The sequence below is a fragment of the Mastigoproctus giganteus genome, chromosome 10, assembly GCF_048544385.1.
Source record: "Mastigoproctus giganteus isolate SK-2022 chromosome 10, ASM4854438v1, whole genome shotgun sequence".
NCBI lineage: Eukaryota > Metazoa > Arthropoda > Arachnida > Uropygi > Thelyphonidae > Mastigoproctus > Mastigoproctus giganteus.
In genome coordinates this window covers 82,855,475-82,871,743 of record NC_143584.1, presented here as the reverse complement: position 1 = coordinate 82,871,743, position 16,269 = coordinate 82,855,475, and the positions used below count along the sequence as shown (strand labels likewise).

At 37.5% G+C, this 16,269-nt stretch overlaps 1 protein-coding gene across 1 annotated transcript in view; it reads left to right on the top strand.

Moving 5' to 3' along the window:
• Window positions 1-559: 559 nt before the first annotated feature.
• Window positions 560-16,269, top strand: part of LOC150079124 (uncharacterized) — a 243,579-nt gene continuing 227,869 nt past the window's right edge. The window contains exon 1 of the mRNA XM_090383381.1: window positions 560-665. The gene's annotated coding sequence lies outside the window, so the exon portion shown is untranslated. The remainder of the gene's footprint in view (window positions 666-16,269) is intronic.

The window sequence follows — 16,269 nt, the reverse complement described above, 5'->3', positions numbered from 1 at the left end:
TCAGTAGTCAACCCATTTATGTTAAGTGGTCCAATCTGATTGATCCCTTTCCTTCTAGAGTTTACATAAGTAAAGAACTCTTTCTGTTTTTCTTTGCATCCTTTGCCAACGATTTCTCGTAATCTACCTTCGCCTGCCTAACTTCCTTTGTGACTTGGTTACAGACTAGTTTATATCTGCCATAGGCTTCTGTGTCACCTGATACTTTATATGCATCCCATACATTTTTCTTCTCTACCATGAGCCTCATTCCTTCATCTAACATCCATTTTTGCAAAATTAGCAGAATTACCTTGAACACTATTTCTTAGTTGGAAATGAAATGTTATAAAGTAGAAACCAAGAGGAAGAAAGCATTTGAAAGGTTTTGGATTAGGATGGGTGAACAGAGTAGGTTCAAGTATAAAAATTGAAGAAAACAAAAGAAAAAAAAAAGTGGATCAAAATAGTCCTTATGCTTCTTTTCTGCATAAGGTTATTGATATTCATTTCAAATATTATTAGTAATAAACAAATCTGCCCAATACTGATAATGTGATAATGTATAATTTTTATTTCAGGATGTCACCGAACCTTCCAGAATCACAGTGAACAAGTAGAAATTATTTCTTATTGAAATAAAATAAAGAACAACTCCTAGAAAGTTGAAATATAAAACAACAAAGGTATGCATATATTTTAGTAACTCACGAATTGACAGTTGCATTATTTGCATTCTCATTATTGGTGTATGCAGAAAATGTCTGTTAATTGGGCCTTCACACGTGGAAAAATCATAAAAAAATAATTATGATAATTGTTTCTTATTATTATGAAATTATAATTATTAAAGTTGAAAGTTTTTGTTCAGGTACCTGATTGCTAAAGAAAACTCAAATTGAAAAAAAAAAAAAAAATCTGTTGTATATCTCCTGACTTCCATTGTATTACTCTTCCACTGTAAACATTAGTGTGAAGATCACATGGTGTAGTCTTAAAAAAATGGGAAGGGGGAGAATAAAAATTTAATTCATTTTAATTCAAAGTAAACAAATATAAATTAATTTCTGAATAAGTGGTACAAGCGTATTTCATATAGCCAATAATTGCTGTAATTAAGTTATTATAAATTACTAAATATATTTAATTAATGTAATTAAGTAATGCTATAATAAAAGTTACAACAGCGTTGTAACTTTTATTATAGCATTACTCAAGTTGTTAGTAATGTTCAATTACTCACTTGTTCAAGTTGCGAAAGGGAACTATACAAAAGAATGTAAGCAGGTTGGATGCTTATAATTATGCTGTTCGTGACATTACTGCATGTGGTGTTTACTTAAGCCTTTACAATTCATAATTTCTTTGCTTTGCAAATTTTGCATATTTCAGTTTATATGAAATGTTGTCGAGAATAAATTGCCCCTAACACTATTTGGCAAGGTTTATTGTTTGATTAGCAATATTGTTTATTGCTAATTTTTGCAAAATTAGCAGAAGTGTATGTGCACAATGACCTGGAATATATTCAAGTTATAGACTTAATATGCTACATCTAATTAAACTGTTTTCATAATGAATTATTAAAGTGCATTAAGTGGAAATGTTAAGAGGTTTATTAATTACCAAAAAAAAGTGCAATGCTTTTTTTTTTTATCACATTTGGTTTTGTAAATTTATATTCTATGCTGTTGTAATTTATTTTTTATAATACTTCCTGTACATTCATACTTTTCTTTTCAAAATAGAACCTATGCTATGCTGTTTGACTGCTGCCATCCCAGGGATGGACTGCCGACCGGGCTAGCCGAGTGGGTAAAGTACCTGCCCGGCAACCCAAAGGTCGCGGGTTCGATTCCCACCTCGGGCTTGGATCAAAGTACTGCAAAAACCTTGGGAGGTGCAATATGGCCACAGAAGCCAATGCGCCAACAACTACCAAATCAAAAAAAAAAAAAAAAAAAAAAGGGATGGACTGGTCATTTTGGGAATGCGAACATTTCCACATGGGCCTTCACATCTTGCACCACTGAAGAATGCATTTATAATTTATATGTAGATCATTCAATTCATATTTAACATAATTTTTCATGAAAAGAAATATCAAATTTCAAAATTCAATTTTTAATTTAAGGAAACTCAAGTTTCCTTAAATTAAATTAAAAATCTATAAATAGTCCAATTTGTGGGTACATGCATTTGTAATGGCTGGTGTCTCAAATACATATAAAACTATGAACCATGTTAATAATAAGGTGAGATCGATGTAGGAGGGCATGCCATTTGGCTTGTTTTAACTACATCAACCTTAAAGTTGCTGCAGTTATAACGAGATTAAGGACTTGCTTTTGTCCAGAAGTGAAACATTTTGTAGTAAATATAGTTTGGGTCTTTAGAAATATGCAAAGGTGAACAGTATTTGGGTACGATCTTTTATAGTGAGCGAATATTATGAGTAATGTGCTTTAAGACACATGAAAGTATTAAAATTCCGATTAGAGGACCATTTAGACAAATGTGATTATACTGCAGTCACAGCACATGGATTTGTTAAGGGGTAGTCTTGTCTGACCAATCTGATTGGGTGCTGTTGCACTAACATAGGAACTGTATGCAAAATATTTTTGGCATTTCGATATCATATTATTTGATAGTAAAGACAGTATGCCACTGCAACAGGATCTAGAAAAGTTAAGTAGATGGGCTGAGAATTGGCAACTGAAGTTTTAATGTTGACAAATGCAAAATACTGCATATGGGTAGTAGTAACCCAAGAGAAATGTACCAGCTGTGTGGTGCTACACTCAGGGAGATGGAGAATGAAAAAGACCTGGGGTTAGTTGTGCAGTCAGGTATGAAGTTCTCTGAGCAGTGCAGATGGGCTGCCAGAGCAGGAGGTGATTATCCCTTTGTATAAGGCAATGGTCAGGCCACACCTTGAGTACTGTATACAGGTCTGGAGGCCTCATTTTAGGAAGGATGTAGAGTTCCTAGAACGAGTACAGAGAAGGGCAACAAGATTGTTGAGAGGAACAAAGGGATGCGCTTATGAAGAAAGGCTTGAATTCTGCAAGTTGCAGCATCTGGAGACTAGGCACCCGAGTTGATCTGATTGAGGTGTATAAGGCCTTAAATATTTGAGCAGGCTCAATGCTGATGGGATACTTCCACTTTCTTAGATTAAGAACCTGAGGGGGCAGTATAGATTCAAATTGAGGAAAGACAGTAGAATAGATGTGTGGAAATTTGACTTTAGCCAGCAGGTAGTTGATTGCTGGAACAGACTTCCATCTGTTGTTGTGGAAGTTGATAGCTTAAATTTAGTACAACAATTACACAGACGTTTGGAGTAACTAGATGGGTGAAATGAGAAGGTTTATTTATTTATTTTTTTTCTTTTTTGGCTGATGCTGTATAATCTTGCTTTCCTGCATCATATTCCTCAACTAATGCTAATATATTTGAATTTTAGAAAAGCTTTTGATACTGTTGCAAATAAAAGACAGCTGTACAAATAATAGCAATGTGGCATTAAGGACAGGTTTTTCTGCTGTGAATAAAGGGATTGTTGAGTGTGAGAAGACAGTGATTATCAATGGGTGCTCTTCTTCTTGGACAACAGTTATTAGTGGAATCCTCCAGGGTTCGGTGCTGGCTGTGTTGTTGTTTTCAATATCAGTGATACTGATGAAGGCATATTGGGCCTAATGTCTAAGTTTGCAGATGATACAAAGATTGGTAGGATGGTTAATGATAGTAATCAGGGTATGCCAATGCAACAAGATCAAGATAAATTAGGCAGATGATAGAGTGAAAAGTTTATAAATGAAGTTTAACATTGACATATGAAAGGTACCTCACATCGGTAGCAGTAATCCCAGATTAACACAACAACTCTGTGGTATCATACTCAGGATAGTGGAGAATGAAAAAGATCTGTGGATAAATGTGCAGTCGGATATTAAGTTCTCTGAGCAGTGCAGGCAGGCTGCCAGACATCTCATGGAGTTTTGTCAATTGTAAACAGTAATTTTGCCAGTAGAGATAAGGAGGTGATTATCCAGTTAAATCCATTCCCTCCTGTTATAAGACATTCTGATTTAGTGTTCCATTTTGTTTTCTAAAGCTGTTTATAGCACTCTTACTCATTTTTGCTTTCTCACTGCTCACACCTATCACTGGCTATCCAGTGTTAATTAGGTGAACTGCTTTTGATCAGTTCACTTCTTCAGGTTGCCTAGGCAAGTCTGAGAGATTGTCCAGAAAGAGTTCACAAATAGTAGAGACCCAGCTCCACCTGCAAGGGATGAATGCTGGAAGGTGACTTTCCGGCAGATGCAATCTCTCAGTAACTAGGAAGTCAGTCACATAACATGAACAACATAATCCACACCACATGACACTTATGCTCACTGAATCGCTTTACAGAGTCTGTATCTTCACCCAGAGACATCATGCACAGTTGAGGGTGACCTCCAGTGCTGCTTATACAGATACACATTCTTTCTATACATTTTTTTACTCACTGCATTCAAATTCTACATCCCTTATATATCAGTGACACCATGCCTTTAATAACTCTACAATGTCTGTGTTTCATGGTCTAACTGTTACTTCAAATTCAGATTTGTTTACGATACCCTACTGTTAGTTTCCCATCATATTCCATGAGAATGAGGACCCCCAGCAGGCCTTGTAAAGTTGACACTTTGCTTTTCAGGCTGATGCACATTCGAACAGAAGCAGCACAAGAACCACATTCACCTTTGCCTGCAGCTCCTCTTATTCTATTAGTCTGTGTATAACTGCAAGCAAATGATATTCAGAGCTAATTAACACCGCCTCACTAGCATCAGCAAATATTCTTGCATCACTTCAGGAATGCAAGAATATTTAGGGATAACAATCAGGAATGTATCCCATCCCCCCCCCCCTTTTTTTTTTTTTTTATGTGAACCCCAAACATGAGAGGTATTAGAACCTATAGTACTTAGTACCGTGCTTGGGTTGAAGATTGAGAAGACGAAACAAGATATTTGTTGACATTGGACTTGAACTTCTGTAGACTGTAATTTTCAGGAAATACGTATAAAGGAAGGTTGTTCCAGAAAACGGCAGAATAAACAAGGAAGATGAAAAGTTGGTTCTGTGAGTTTTAAGTTGGACAGTAAATGGATGTTGGCTGGTGACAGCACGTGTTCGGACTGTTTTGAAAAAGAGAGCGGGAATTACAGAAGCCAATTTGGAAGAACAGTGCCCATGGAAGTATCTGTAGAAGAGGCATGCAGCAGAAACAGTACATCTGAGACAGCGAGTGGAGAGACTCTGTTAGAGATGAATCATTAATTAACCTAATTGCCCTCTTCTGAATGGAATCAAGAAGCCTGAGAGAGGTTTTGGAGGCACCACCCCAGATGTGGGAACAATATTCCATGGCAGGACGGATTTACGATTTATACAGAGTGAGCAGCTGTTTGGAAGAAAAGTAATGCCGAGAGCGAAAGAGAAACCAAGTTTTTTAGATGCAGAGGAAGCAATATTTATAATGTGCTTGTGCCAAGAGAGATTAGAAGTCAGAGTAATCCCCAAAAGAGATATATCATTTTGCCTAGAAATCGGAGTGTCACTAAAGATAAGCATAGGAGCAGAAGAATCCTTTTTGCAAGATATAAGACAAGACTGGGTTTTAGAAGGTTTGAAATCAACTAAGTTGTCTTTGCCCCACTGGAGAATTACCTGAAGATCAGCATGATAGCAGATTTTAGAGAAGTTGAAGTTGATTGAGCAGGGCAAGGCTTCTCAAAATGGAAAGTGGAATGCAATGTGCTATCATCGGCAAAACTATGGATAGGATTTCCAGTCAATGGAAGAAGGTCATCAATATACAAGAGGAAAAGAGTGGGGAAAAGAACTGAACCTTGGGGGACACCGGCATTAGTGGAGAAGTTAGAAGACAGCCATCTATCATCACCCTCAGTGAGCAATAAGAGAGAAAACTGGATAACCAATTACTAAAAACAGTTGGCAAACCATAAGATGGAAGCTTGTTTAGAAGACCTTTATGCCAAACACGATCGAAAGCATTTGAGATGTCAAGAGCAACTACTTGTGTTTCACCGAACCTTTCCATTGAATTAGTCCATAAATGGGTAACATAAGCCAGAATATCACCAGTGGATCGACACTGACGTAATCCATACTGGTGATCGTTGATCAGACGGAAGGTTTCTAGTTAGTTTAAAAGTTGGCGGTTAATTGATTTCGTCGTTACTTTAGAAAAAGTAGAAGTAATTGCAATGGGATGATAATTGGATGGGAGGTATTTGTCACCCTTTTTAGGAACTGGCTGGATATGAGCAAATTTCTAAGCAGAAGGAAAAACACCTTTGGAATAAGAAAGTGAAAAAAGGCAGAAAGAATAGGAGTAAGTTCAGGAGCACAGGTTTTGAGAACAAGTGGAGAAATACCATCGGGACCTGGAGCTTTCTTAGCATCAAGATTTGTCAAAATCCTTCTAACCTCCTTTTGACGGAAGACCACAGGAGACATTGAATGGAGCGTGTTGGAAATGGTTGGGAGGTGTTTTACCAAGATCATTAACACATGAGTTGAAATAAAAATGGGATGATAGCAGGGCAACTTTATCCTTGGCTGAAGTGACAACAGAACCATCTGGTTTGGACAGAGGTGGGAGCAGAGATGGGCAAAAGTTGCGGCCAATAGCTTTGGCAAGAGACCAGAATGCTCGGCTACCATTAGGAAAAGAAGCAAGTTTTCTACTCTTAGCCTGTTCAAACTCTAGTTTGGACTGATTAATAACTGCTTTACAATTGCTGCGAGCTTTGGTGTAGGCAGAAAATGAAACTGAAGAATTAGAAACAAGCCAATTATGATATGCAACATTCTTCGCTTGAACAGCCTTAGCACATTTATTGGAAAACCAAGGTTTAGATAAAGGACGAGATTTTAAAGTGGAGTGTGGGATAAAGGATTCCATTCCTGCAAGAATAATTTCACTGACACGATCTGAGCAAACGTTGACATCAGAAGTTTTGAAACAATAATCCGACCAAGGAAAAGAAGAAAAGAAGTCTCGCAGGTCATCCCATTTTGCATTCTTGTAATGCCAAACAACACTAGGTTGGGAATAGCCATGAGATAAAGGTTCAATTGGAGAAGAGACAATCACCAAGTTGTGATCTGAAGTGCCTAAAGGACCTCTCACTTCGACCGTGTACTTAGAAGGGTTATTTGTGAGAAAAGGATCAAGCACGTTGGCTGTATGATTAGGATTGACCGGTATTCTTGTAAGTAAATGAACAATCTGTGCATGATCATCAGTTATTGCAAAAGCCTCAGCATCTTGACCAGCTGGGTTGGTGTGACTAGAAAATGGAAGCCAGCTGGAGTTGTGAACATTAAAATCACCAAGGAAAATTACCTCACTGTTAGGAAAGTTGGACTGGAGAAAGTCAAGAGCTCCAAAGAGCAAAGAGCTCTTTGGAGCTCCCCCAACTCCACTAATCACTTGCAAAGAGCTCCAAGTGATTAGTGGAGTTGGGAGAACGGTAGAGACAACAGATGAATTTAACACAATGAGGTAGAGAGATTTTAAGCCAGAGAAAATCAAAGAGAGGAGGTTCCAAATTGCCAAGTCTCTGACAGGAAATATCAGAACGGACATATGCACAAGTACCACCTTTAGGCGAAAGGAATCATACAGCGAATAATTTGGGCATCTGAGATGAGCAGTAGTTGAAACAACCGATAACTGAGATTCTATCAGAAAAAGTACATGGAGTTTGGCAGACTGCAAGTGAAAATGGACATCGTTGAGATTAGAATTGAGACCACGTATATTTGTGAAATGAATTAGGAAGTGCTTGGGAAGTTTAGATCTTTTCGCAGATATGTTTGCTCTATTAGTTTGACAATTCATGGTGTATTCAATAGTAAGAAAAAGTGGGTGGGACCTGCTGTATGAAGTAATGAAATTTTTGGATATGGCGTACACATGGTAAGAATATACCCAGATTCTCGACATAATGTGGCCTCGAATGCTCCCCGCATACACACTACTCGGAGTCCCTCTAGTCACTATCTGGCACTATCAGATAGAGGTAGCAAGATTATACACTAGCTGATCCGGAAGCCTCCTAGATTGTTACCAGTAGGTTCGGTTCGGTGTACTAACTAGCGGCCAGCCTGCGAACACTGTTTTAGAGCTGTACCCTCGAAATGTAAGGAATATTGGATCTCGCCACAATGTTCATCATAATCTCAAAAAGTCATCAGTTATGCTGCATGATGGAAGAGCTAGGGAAAGGTTGACCAGAACTGAGCTCTAAAGACTAAACATGGGACCACCACTTCAAGCCTTCAATAAGCAAAGTGGTGGTATTGCACCGGTTGATGAGAGTCATCTACCACCTAGTACGGCATTCCTCCATGTGGTGTGGGCGCCACACCTCGACTCCTGCTATTACGTTGGTTCACATCTGGGTGGTCACCCACTATGTACTTGTGCATGGAGGTTATACCCAGGATTATTAACAGTCCCACCATCATGAAGGTGCCTCCGTAGCCAGTTGGGCAGGAGCAGCAGTGCGTAGCACATGCTTCTTGATTAGACTGGGGTTCGAGCCCATGATCATCATCAGCCATTTTCAATTCACTGCAGGATGAAGGCCTCTCCAGCAATGGTCAGGCCACACCTAGAGTACTGTATACAGGTCTGGAGGCCTCATTTCAAGAAGGATGTAGAGCTGCTGGAACGAGTACAGAGAAGGGCAACAAGATTAGTGAATGGAACAAAGGAGTGCTCTTACGAAGAAAGGCTTAAGTTTTGCAAATTACAGTGTCTGGAGACTAGGCACCAGCGAGGTGATCTGATAGAGGTGTAGAAAGCCTTGAATGGTTTAAGCATGCTCAATGCTGATGGGATTCTTCCTCTAGCTCAGAAAAATCACCTGAGAGGGCATAAATTCAAATTGAGGAAAGACAGATGTAGGATAGACGTGAGGAAATTTGCCTTTAGCCAGCGGGTGGTTGGTTGGTGGAACAGACTTCCATCCCTTGTGGTGGAGATTGATAGCCTAAATAAGTTTAAGGCTCAGCTGGACAGGTATTTGGAACGAACAGAGGGGTGAAGTGGAAGTGGGTTTTTTTTTTTTTTTTGGCTGATGCTGCATAAGCTTGCTTTCTTGCATCAAATGCCTCTACTAATGCTAATGCTAAATGCTAATGCTAACTTCATCTTCCCCCGGGGCTTTCCAATTCTTCTTTTTCTTCAATGCATGTTCTACCTCATCAGGAAGAATATCGGGTATGTTGTATGTGTTGCTACTTTGCAATCCATCCTCCCCACTCCTGGTATCATTCCCTCGCTCCTTGTATAATTCTCTATAGTAGTCTTCTGCTATTTGAATTATGCCTTCTCTGGTGTTTATAAGTACACCATCGCTATTCTTCAGTTTCAGTATCATTTGGCTTTGTGTATTACTGCTCATGGCTGCTGATTCAAATCCTTTGTTTTCCCTTAATGCTTGTTCTACTTTTCTTGTGTTCGAGCCCATGAGCCACTAAATACGAGGATGCGGAAAAGGTCAGGGAATGACCACCGCATATCCCCGGAGCAATATGGCCTTAGTTGCTAATGCTCCTAAAAACCAAATAACAACAACCACCACCATCATCGTGAAGGTGTAAGCAGAGGATTTGGCTGTCACAGACCATCCAGACTTAGCCGAAATTGGGTCCACTTGACTTGAGTGTCACCCAAATATCAGTTCCATCAGTGTTTTAGACTCCCCGATAGCAAGTACAGCTTGTCTGGCATATCTGAGAGAATGTCTGTGAATGTGTGACAACCTCAAGGATCCTGTAAAACATGTCTCTGCTATTAACAAGCATAGATAATGCTGGGAAAAATTCTATTCCATAAGCCTTGCCCAGTCTGTCCACAGCTGAACTGATTGACAAAACTGTCATTGTATTGTGTTTGGGCAGAATTGCAAACATGCTCAAATTTAATCCTAACTCCCAACTTTTTTGCAACATGCCCTAAGTTTTTAAAGTAAATCCTCAGATCTCTTACTCTTAATATTGTTAGTACCAATGTGTAGAATATCACCTTTTGTGCTTTTAAAAGATCATAGGAGCTCTACATTAATTCCCTGATAGTAGAGTTGGTGATTCTACTATCAGGGAAAATATATTTCCCTGATATAGTAGAGTCATCAACAACTGCTACTACCAACATGTTTTCTGCCACAGAGGATTTTGTTATGTCATTTGAAGCACAAGTAGTCTCCAGTGTTTTTCTGGAAGGCACTCAGCTGTCCAGAACAACAGAGAAATTAAAAATTGGGACACATCAAGCTGTCCCACTTTTTAATTCCTTTGTTGGCATTAACCTTGTTACCGAAGCTTTCATATAAATCTATCAGAGCATTGAACTGGTGCTTTACTTTGTAACTCTCCCTCTTCAAATGTCTTTTCACACAGAGACATCCAATTTGGCTATATCATGACCCAGTTCTCATGGTGACTAGGCATAGCTCTGATTTGTATTGACAGTTCTCTCCCAAAGCATTCCTGCCCCTTTGAGCTTTTTGCTTTGCAGCTCTTGTTCAAGGCATGACTAGTTTAAATTTAAATTAAAAAGGCCAAGTGAACTAATAGATAAAAGTTGAGTAATGCTACACTATTTTTGGGTTGTGAGTACTACACTTACATTTCTAAATAATGCTATTATGAGGAGCGGTATGAAAGTAATGCCTCTTATTTTTTTCCTCAGAAAATTTAATTCTTACAACTATGCATTTTACATCAATTAATCCTCAATCATTTATAAACACTGTTATTTTTCCACAAAGTTACCATCATTTTCTATGCACTTTCTCCATCCCTGAGTCAGATGCTGTATTCCAATTCTGTAAAAGTCCTTACTCTTACTCTGGAGGGCTATGCGAACACTGTGCTTGAGCTGGTTGTTGTCTGCAAAGTGGGTTCCACAGAATGCATCCTTCAGTGAGCTGAAGAGATGATAGTCGGAAGGTGCAAGATCCAAGCTATGAGAGCATATTTTAACACAGCCAGTTTTACAATGACCATCTTTGCTCTCATGTTTCTGCATTTTAGAGACCCACCAGGTGCAAACCTTGTTGTAGCCTTGTTTCCTTACAGTGGTTATCGGAGCAGGTTTCCCTATACCTACTGCATTACACAATTCACGTGTTGTGATGTGGTTGTCCTCTTTGATCAGTGCGTCGATCCGGCTCTTGTTGTCACTGACGTTACTGGTCGGCTGCTTCGGGGCTTGTCAACAATGTCACTTTCCCCAATCTTAAAGTGTCTTACCCAACGTCTAACTGTACTCGCATCTACAGTATTGTCACCACAAACATTTTTGAGACACATATGGATTTTGATAGGTGTCATTTCTTGGTAAGAAATTCAATTACCACTCTTTGCTTGATACATATATCTGTAACATCCACCATTTTGAATTATCCATGTGCTGTACTCACGAGACCGATCAGAGTGCTACTCAGTATGGTGAAACTAGAGACCTCTCGTGACCACTCAGTGACGCACGGAATGATCTTCGGCTCCACATTTGAAAGCAGAAAATTAGGAGGCATTACTTTTTGTACTGGTACTTGAATTTTTAAGTTATATATATTTTTTTTAAATTAAAAATGCCACAAACTAAAAGATAAGAGTATAGTAATGCTACACTAAAAGTGACAGAAAAAGAAAACTTTTTTGATATATCAACAGCATTTGAACTTCAAAACTTATTCAAGACTGATAATCTTCCAACCTTTTGGCTTGGATTAAAAACAGAATATCCATCACTTAGCGAAAAAGTTGCGAAAATCCTGCTGCCATTTTCAGCTACGTATAGTGGCTGTGTTAAAATATGCTCTCAGTTATATTAAAATTTGGTGGTTGAAGCATAAAAAATTGAAAATACATCTTACCATACAGAAGAAGAGGTACAGAGGATTCATTAGACACATATTTTATATCTGTGTGGTAAATATTTAGGCTCTAAAACTAAAATAACAGTTTAACGGTTAGTGCGTTTGAAGAATACAGAAGGCTATGCAGCGGTTAATGCCATATGGAAGGAGTGTAAATTTGAAATACAGGAATCAGTTTCCAGTCTATGCAGACCTCCCCTTACTCCAAGGAAGCTTTCATAATTTTGGCTATGGTGCTATATTCCTTTGCTGCCTCCTTTAATATAACTGGATAGACCCCATCCACCCCAGGTGCCTTCCTTATGTTTAACTTCAGCAATTTCTTCTGCACTTAAAACGTAAGAAATGTATTCATTGGGGGTCAAGACTGTGCGAATCAGCATGTAAATATGTTTATGGTAAGGAAACGTTGCATTCTTTATGGTTTGGGAGAAAATTATTTAAAAATATATTTGACATAATTAATTAGAAATATTGGACTTTAATTGGACATCGAAGAAGGAAGGGATAATAGCGCCACCTTATGAATAAATTCATTGACTGTAGATATAATAACTACTGGTGCAAATCTAATGAATAATATATATCCGTTTATAAACATAGACGACCTCTGGAAACCAGGTGAAAATCAGTTGTAATCAGCCTTCTGCACTAAGTGGAGCTCTGCTGTAGTCACCTTTCGTCTTCAAGAGCATCTTGTGGGATGCACAATGACTCTTTCTATGATTAAAGCTGGCCCCTTTCAAAATTGGCCATGTGGTAGACTGGCATACCACCACATTATCTGATGCCACAGAGACCATAACAAAACCAACTCCAAAAACTGCTGTTAAAGGAAGACCTGCAACTAGGTGGAAGGATGGGATCAATGAACTTTGGGCGTGACATTTTGCGATGTTGTTCATATAGCATATGATCAATGCAGTTGGAGGATTTTGTTGGTGGCCACACAGCTCCTCAGGAAACTATGTGACTGGAAGAAGAAGAAGAAGAAGAATGCTATGCTATTATGTTTCTTAATAATGCTATTGACTTTCTAAATTCTTAGCTACATATAAATAACTAACTTATAATAAAAGCTACATATTAATATAAATATATACTATAAATAACATAATATAATATACATAATACATATTATATAAATATTACATAATATAAATAACTAATTAAGCTAACTTACGTGACTAGGACTTTTGAACTGTTCATTTACTGCAACCAACTACTATGTACTACACTACAATTTACTAGTTTCGAGATACGTTGTTTGTGCCAAAATTACTGGAAATATTCTATGAATATTAAATTGACTTATGTTATTTGGATCTAAATTGAAAAATAAGCTAACCCATTTGGATAATTAAAACTATTTATTAAACACAGTTTAATATGATTTTCAAGAGCATGAATTTAAGGCTTTAGTTAAGAACTGTGATAAGCTGAATAAATATTTTGCATCTACTATGCCACATAAAGATATTTTTAGAGGCAAGGTTAGCAGAAGTCTGTTTAATACAGATTGAAATTTAAATGATTTTATAATACTGGAAAGGAAGGTGGAAGAGAAACTGCTGCAGATAAAAGCGAAAGCACCCTTTACTGATATAATCTATCAAATTGTGTTAAAAGTTGCCATTAAACATTTATAACCTTTAGCCATAATAATGAGAGCATCCTTAAATTTGGGAGAAGCACCTACAGATTGGAAATGTGCACCTATATCTCTTATTCAAATATATAGGCAATGCAAGATAATTGATAGGAGTGGGCCATAAGACAATCACAGTGTGTAGTTTTTATAAGACAATGTCTCACCTGTCTGATTAGCTACTGTGAAGCTGTCACAAAAGAACTGGATGGAGAGAATAATTTTGATAGCATATACTTAGATTTCAGTGAAGCCTTTTATACCATACGACATGTACGATTGTTGTATAAATTGGAGCAATGTGAATTGGAGTGGGGTATCATAGGGATTAATATTGGGCCCCCTAACTGTTTTTAATATTTATTAATGGCATTGATGTAGTTAGTTCAAGTTTGATGTCTAAGTTTGCTGATGATAAAAAGGTGGTCACAGTGGCTAGTACAATAATCAAGATATGCTACATCAAGAAGGTCTAGCTAACTTAAGTAGATGACCTGAAATGTGGTAATTTAGGTTTAACATTAATAAATGTTAAGTACTGAATTTGGGTAGTAGTAATCCCAGAATAACATACCATTGGGGGTGGTATCAAACTCAAAGTAGTGGATTTTGTGACTTATATATAGGAACTTTACTCGAAGGAACAAAGATATGATTGAGTAACATTTAGAATACATCATACCGGTTTGGAAACCTCACTTTAGGAAGGACGGAGATCTGTTGGGAAGGTGTAGAGAATAGTAATAAAGATTAGTTGGGGAGCACAAAAGGTTATCTAACCAAGAATGACAGGGTTTCTGTAAATTGCAATCTCTGGTAAAATAATCATCTGCATGTGACCTAACTGAAGTGTGTAAAGCTTTAAAAGGGTTAAGTAAACTAAATGCTGTTGTGATATCTTTGTTCTTTCTCAGATTGCACAAGGGGACATATATATATATTTTTTTCAATGAGGATGGTTGTAGAATATACATACAGAGAGTTGCAATCAGCAAAAGAGTAACTTCCACCTAGTGCTGAGGACAGGGTAATTTGAATAAATTTAAAGATGGCTTGGACAAATTATTGGCAGGAATGGGCAGATGAAGTAGGCAATTTTTTTTTTTTTTTTTTTTTTTTTTTGGCAGATATATAAGCTTTGATTCCTTGCATCATGTTGCTATTACTAACTGTATAGTACTTACATATACATAATTGTGAGAGCAATAACCAATGTCCCAGAGAAAAACAATAAATATAATTTCTGGCAGAGACTTATCTAGTAAGAATGTTTTATATGCATTCCTCTTTCCTTAGTTTATTTTATTGTTTTATTTTACCATCCTGCCACATTTCTCATTTGGAATTTCTCAGTTCTCATTTGACATTTACACTTTTTAAACTAAACAAAATATTTCTCTTTACCCTTGGTAATTCTTATTTATTTGAATAAATCCTACAAATATATTATGATCACTACACCTACAGGTTCTTTAACTTGAAGATTTCAGCATATGATTGACAAACACAAAGAAAAATGACTATTCCACCTAAAGAGTCATTTCCTTATAAAAATGCACATATGGATCAGTCATATGTCACTCCTGTATTTGTGCCTGCTAAATCCCTTTGCCAAAACCCAGTGGCAAAGGCCAACCACAGAAATCCAAAATATATCCATTCATGCAAAAATGGATGTAAGTGAAGGGATTACTGGATGAATCAGTCTTGGAATTTTTTGCTGATGAAGAAATCAACACCGGTCAATGGCTATTCTTTCTCAAATAGGATAAATCCAGAGCTGAGAAAAGTAAGCCCTTAGAATTTCAGAAACTGACATATTCACCAACCCCGTGTAATGGCTAAATTCCTACAGTGAAATTGTGGATTACAATAAAATACAGATGGCATAAAGACTCTGCTGAAACGAGTTAGTTTGCTTTTGCTTGCAGGAAAAATATTTGAAGGCAAATAATGACCCAACCTTAGCATCATCCAAAAGGATAGAAGTGGGGCTATCCTTGTGGACCAGACTCCATATCTCCCTTTGCTATTCATGATCAACAATAGAAGCAATAGCAATCAGAATTGCAGCCAAGTTTTTATGAACAATCTGCCCCATCTATTTGTTACCTGGAACTGACAAAGGTGCATTATAGCCATAGCAGCTTATTTGCCATCAAACCCCCATAACAACAACAAAAACTGGAACTGACAAACCCCCAGATAGACCTTGATGATCTTATGAAGTTGCCATCCTCTCTCCCTCTCTCTTATTTTTTTGGGAGTTAAATGGACATACCATCCTGTTGGGTAGTACTGACATTAATGGAAGAGGACATGTCATAGATTTATGACATGTCCTTTCCCTTCTAAATGTAGAAACTAACACTTTCTTCCACATGCTTATCTGTATATTTTCTGCCCCCTCTCCTCTTCTCACTTCACTTATTTTGGAGATGGAGGGGAACCTTTATGGAAACAACCACTTATGGCTGAAGACTGATCAGGCTGATTGCAGTGTTCAAAATATTGCAGATTTTGATATCAGTACAGTCAGTCAGAAATTTATGAATGCATCAGTAATGTACATCATGAAAAATATCCATGCAGCTGAATTTGTAATTCCAAAAACATCTTTCCACTTTTAGCCATTTCCAAAGCCATGGTGGA